Below are 6,442 nucleotides of genomic sequence, written 5' to 3'. Positions count from 1 at the left end.
GAGGGCAATCTCCCTCTTAGGTAATGAAAGCCTAACTTAACCACACATTCTCCCCCTATTGGCACACATCAAAAACTCTCCCCCTGAAGAGTTACCCTACATTGTTGACAACTTCACTCGTTGTTTACAACACAATAACGAAGGTCCCATACCCTTCATTCTTCTAAACGCTCATCCTTGAGCATATGCCACTTGGTATATTCACACACGATTCAAATGAAGGTCTCATACTCTTCATTGTCATCAATCGCTCATCCGTGAGCAAACATCACCTAAATAATGAAGATATCCACTCTTCATTACATTCAAATGCCCAACCTTGAGCATTTTCGCTAAAGAAGGTTAACCACCTTCCAAGGTGCATGAAAAATAAATTTTCATGTCCTTAAAGAGTAACTCCCCCTAAAGACATGCACGTAACTTCTGTCATTGCACCAACAATGACTTGGAATCCCTAAACCTTTAGGAAACCTAAATTTAGAAGTTTTGAGGTTGAAAAATTCAATATTGGAGCCAAACTTCAACCTAAACTTCTACTTAGTCTTCTTTAACCAATCCATCATTGTTTTCATCATGAAAACTCCCACTAAATGTATACAAATGTGTTTTGAGGGGTTAGGAGTGGTTACCTAGACTAAAGGGGGTTCAAAATGCTGAAATCAAGCTTTTCCAGCCAAAATCAGCATCCCCAATCGATTGCAGTTGAGTCCCAATCGATTGAACCCTGCTGAATCGATCCACTAATCGATTCAGACTGCGTGGATCGATCGATCGCCCGATCGATTGAGGCACTCCAATCGATCGGTTGATCGATTGAAGCTCTGAAAAGGCTGAAATTCAATTTCAGTCAATTTCAGAAACTCCCCAAAAACTCTACAAAATTTGAAAAATTTGAAAAATTCATGTAGACATTCCTTAGGGCATATACTATAAAGGGAAAATAATTTTCTAAGAAAATACTTCACATTTTCCAAGATTGACACAAACTAGAAAACTTGTAAAAAACTTTAGTGTTTTCTTCTAGTTTGTGTCTAACTTTTCAATAATGAGTACTATCAAAAGATAGTCTTCATCAGGGTTTTCCAAAAGTATTTTAAAAATATTTTCAAAACCAATTTCCAACCATGTTCTTTGGGCTTAATGCACATGACTTGTACATTAGCTTTCCCAATGATTGGAGAACACATAACTATATGTTTTGATGAACTTAAAACTCACAAAAGAAATGCACTAAATCAACATCTTGAGTTTTGTTCATCATCCTAACATCTCACTTGTATTTAATGTGTATGAAACCACATACAAGGCACCTTATAGGTCTTTAGTGAGATGTAAGCTTGGTTTTTGCCCTAATCTAGGGATCATGCATATCTACCTAGCCATTTTGAGGTTATGAACATCCACCAAGGATGTTACTTGTTAATAAATGTCATTTGTCCTTAAGTTGCAAGGAATTAAAATAGTGCATGATATATTATGACATACATAAAAAAGAAATAAGTTTCAAAAGAAAATTTTCTATAACTACATGATGTATGTATGACATGACATGGTATTTTTGTGTTTTTCATAATAAAACATGAATGCAAAAATAAACATGATGTCATGACATATGATGGGCAAACAAAGCATGGCAAGTTTTAGCATTAATGAAATATACCTAGATTACCTATCTAAGTATTCTAAAACCTTAGCTAAATCTTAGATTGCCCAATTTCATCAAGAAAATGTCAAACCCAATTTTTACATTTTCTTTACCTTTTCCTACATTGTGCCAATTTAATTTAAGCATATTCCTCAAAATTTGGCACAAATTACTCTCTCAAAGAGTAACCAATTTAAGTTAAAGCATACATTGCCTTTAATTTCCTAAGAAAATACCAAAATCCCAACTTGGTAGTTCTTTTGATTTTCCCTATTTGTGTCACTTAGAATATCATCCAATTTCTCAAAATGTGACACATTTTACTCTTCCCAAGAGTAAACATATACCTCTTATCATTTTCAAAGGTTAATAATAACCTTGAAACTCCTCTCCGAGTGTCATCTTCATCAAAGTTGGGTTAACTACCCTTCTAATCGGAGTTGACACTCTCTAACCCATTTATGGGGTAGAGAAAATGCTCATAGGAACCCAAAACCTATTGGTGCTCCTTGGATGCTCTAGGTATTCACTAGGGATAACTTCCCTAGATACCTTCCTAGTGACCTTGTTAGGCTTCTTAGAAGCCTTGATCACCTTTTCTAGATCAATCCTAGGAATAACCTGTTGGTGCAATCGACCTAGGTTTTGATCGGTACGATCATAGTTTTGATGTGTGTGTCAAAGAGTTTAAGTTAGGTTCACCCTTGTATTTGATATGTGTATTTGAGTTGTGCAGGTTTGCAGGATACACATGAGACTTAGGTTGATGGCTTCGGGTCTGGTGAAGGATGAAGTATCCGAGGGACCGTGGACAAGGCAGCGAGGACAAGGCCCGAGGGAAGCAATTTCGAGGCATACGCGAACGATGACATTGGGGGCGAGCCGCAGGCTTGAATGCATCCGAGGGACGAGAGACAAAGAAAGTATGCTTGAAGTCTCTGTTAAAGCTGCAAAGGAAGCGTCAAATGAGTCGTAAGGGTGAGGGTATGAGTGCACGAGAGATTGTACTCGGAGTAAAATCCTAGTTTTAGGGTTCTACTGTAGCGTTACTGTAGCAGTACTGTAGCAGTCGACTGCATGTTTTAGCAGTCGACTGCGCAGTCGACTGGGTGCGAACAGAATGGTTCTGTTCGTTCGTTCAGTGTGGATCAGTCGACTGCAAGCGAAGTAGCCGTTGGCTACCTCCAACGGTAACACCAGTTGACTGGTGCCGAGATGAGTTGATATGATGATCAACTCTCTCCTCTTATTTAAGGGAAGCTTTGGGACTTGAAGGAGGTTACTCATGCTTGTTGAATAACTCCTTGTCATTGCCCAAAGCTTCCAAGCCTACTCTCTTCCTCCTAAACCTAAGTTCATCATTGTAAAGAGGAAGAGATCCTTTGTGAGAGGTTTTCTCCACCGAGAAGGAGAAAGCTCTAGCTGAAGATTGTCAGGGATTGATCCACCGAAGGATCAAGGGCTCGTCCACCTCAAGGACACGCCGTGGAGTAGGAGCAAGCAATCTCCGAACCACGTTACATTGAGCTTGTTAGCGATTTGGTATTCTTTCTTTATTGTTTTCATTAGTTAGTTGTATTTCCGCGTGTGCACTAATCTTTTGTAGAGAAGAAAAGAAGTCAGGGGTGACCTAGCTATCCAACCCCCCTTCTAGTCGGCCACCGATCCCTTACGTAAGCTCCCTTGTGACCTTCTTTGTGACTTTCTTAGACTTCTTAGAAGTTTTAGTCACATTTGTTGTAAAAATACTCTTAGGGATAACCTCCCTAGTTTTTTGACTTGACTCTTAGACCTAGACTCGGTTCCATAGCTATATGGAACCCTATGGTAAGAAATTACATCCTTCTTAGCCTTGGGTTTGTATCCCAAACCTCTATGACCATTGGATGACCTTTGTGCTCCTAAACCTAGGTTTTGCTCATTTTGCCCTTTTTGGATATTTTCCATCCTTTTTAGGGTCTTTTCTAACTTATCAAGTCTTGACCTCAAGACTTGATTTTCCATCCTTAAGTCCTTAGCTTTAGGTTTTTCAATGAATTCATGAGCATTTTTATTTCTAGACCTATAACTAAAATTCTTAGTTTCCTTGTCTAGATTTTTATCTATCTTCCTAAACCTAGGTGTGGTAGTTTTAGCATGTAGAGCCACATGTTTTTCTTTAAAGCTCTCATGCTTTCTATTCTTATGATAAATAGCATTAAAATGATAAAAATTAGAACTAGCATGCTTTTTACCATTATTCAAGGGAGTAGGCTCAATAAATGATACCTTTCTTTTTACCTTGGAGGCTCCCCCTTGAGTTGTGCTTCCTCCTTGAGCCTTGACCGCTTTCTTCCCCTTAGGACATTTGCTCCGATAATGTCCTTTTTGATTGCAAGAGAAACACACAATGTGCTCCTTGCTCTTCTTTGTTCCGGGAGCGGTCTCTTTGGGCTTCACCTTGTCCTTTAGTGCCACTTGGCCCTTCTTCTTGGCCAATTTGGGGCACTTGCTCTTTTATTGCCCATGTTCCCTATACTCAAAACATATAATGTGATTTTTATCTTTAATTGAAATATTTTTACCTCCATGTGTAGGGATGACACTTGATCCTCCATTTGATTTTGCTTGACTTGTGGAGGTGGAGGCTTCTTCTTGCTCCGGTGTCAATGATCTACACTCCCCCTCAATCCTAGAGGTGGAGGCTTCTTCATCTTCGTCTTGTATATGGAACAAGGAGTATGCCCTCTCCTTGCCCTCTTCATTGCATTCCTTTGAAGATGAAGCTTCTTGGACTTCTTCTTCGGAAGATGAGTATCTCTCACCTTCGGAATCCTCTTCCTTTTGATCTTGCTCCATTGAATCGTCCTCTTTGGATGTTTCTTGGATTGGTACAGAGGAGGGGATCTCATGAATCTTGGCTAATTTGCTCCATAGCTCTTTGGCATCTTCAAAATCTCCAATTTGCTCCAAGATGTTGCTCGGCAATAAATTGACCAAAAGCTTGGTCACTTTGTCATTGGCCTCACATCTTTGGATTTGGTCTTGGCTCCACTTGCTCCTCTTGAGAATTTTGCCCTTTGAATTCTTTGGAGCTTCGAAGCCTTCCATTAGAGCAAACCATTGCTCTATCTCCACCATTAAGAAATTCTCGATCTTTGATCTCCAAAGATTGAAGATCATCATTGTGAATGGTGGAGGCACCCTTGTGTCGAATCCAAGACCATCTTGGAATTCCATTTGAAGTTAAGCTTGATGACGTAGTCTTTGACTCGATAGAATTTGCTCCAACTTCTACACCCTCTAGCTTTGTTGCCCCTTTCGGCGATGATTCCGGTAAAGAGCGACCTCGCTCTGATACCACTTGTAGGGACCAAATATGTAGCTAGAGGGGGGTGAATAGCTCTCCACAATTTCGTGCTCGTCGTTGCTTGTTTCTTCAAAGATATGCAGCGGAAAATACGAAGAAACACACACACAACGCTAACACAAGGATTTACTTGGTATCCACCTCAAGAAGAGGTGACTAATCCAAGGATCCACACACTCACGCACCCTCCACTAATAAAAACCCTCCTTTACGGTAACTACCGAAGGCGGAGAAACCTTACAAGCTCTTAGTACAAGAAGAAGGAAAGGGAAAACAAAATACAAGCAAAAGCTTACAAGTTTGCACACGAAACCCTAACCCTAACTTCTTCCTCGCCTCTTGACTTGGATGTGCACCAGCACAAGCCTCCAAGAACCTTCAAGAACTGGCGATCTGAACCTGAGAGAGATGTTGTGGAGATGCGGTGAAGATCAGAAATGGAAGCCATGAGTTCTGCCGAGAGAGACGCTCGCCAACAGCTATATCCTGCGCCAACGGTCAAATCCTGATCGATTGGATTGCTCCCAATCGATCGGGGAGGCTTTGGATCGATTGATCGATCGATCCAGAGCGCCTCTGTACTCTCGGGGATTGTCTGGATCGATCGGCTGATCGATCCAGGGCTTATCGTGCGAATTGCACCTCCCAATCAATCGGCTGATCGATCGGAGGCTCCCAATCGATCGGCTGATCGATTGGGAGGCTTTCTGTTCGCGCAACACTTCTCCACAATCGATCCACCGATCGATTGGGAGGAGGCTTGTCGCGGGTACTCTCCCAATCAATCGGCCGATCGATTGGGCATGAGCCAATCAATCGACTGATCGATCCAACCCTTGTTTTTGCCAAAAAACAAGTTTAAAGTCCCCTAAACCAACATCCGGTCAACCATGACATGTTGGTACATCACGCCTAGCATCCAGTCATCCTTGACCTGCTAGAACTCCCTCACCAAGTGTTCGGTCAACCCCTTTGACCCACTTGGACATTTCTCCTCTTGCCAAATGTCTGGTCATCCTTGACCCACTTGGACTTATCTTCACCATATGTTCGATCAACCTTGATCCACCTGGATTTCCCGTACCAAGTATCTGGTCAATCCCATTGACCTACTTGGGCTTCCCAACACCAGATATCTGATCAAACTTGATCCATCTGGATTTCCTGTGCCTGACTTCACTCACCAGGACTTTCCATACTGCCTAGCTTCACTCACTAGGTCTTTCAACTGGCTTCACGTACCAGGATTTTCCTTTTGTCTGGCTTTACTTACCAGGACTTTCCATATTGCCTAGCTTCACTCACCAGGACTTTCCTTCTGCCTGACTTCACTCACCAGGACTTTCCTTCTGCCTGGCTTCACTCACCAGGACTTTCCTTCTGCCTAGCTTCACTCACCAGGACTTTCACCTAGCTTCACTCACTAGGATTTTCCAGTCAAGTATCCA

This window comes from Zingiber officinale, chromosome 4B (genome assembly GCF_018446385.1).
Source record: "Zingiber officinale cultivar Zhangliang chromosome 4B, Zo_v1.1, whole genome shotgun sequence".
NCBI lineage: Eukaryota > Viridiplantae > Streptophyta > Magnoliopsida > Zingiberales > Zingiberaceae > Zingiber > Zingiber officinale.
The sequence above is the reverse complement of the archived record's forward strand: the minus strand, read 5'-3'. Positions refer to the sequence as shown.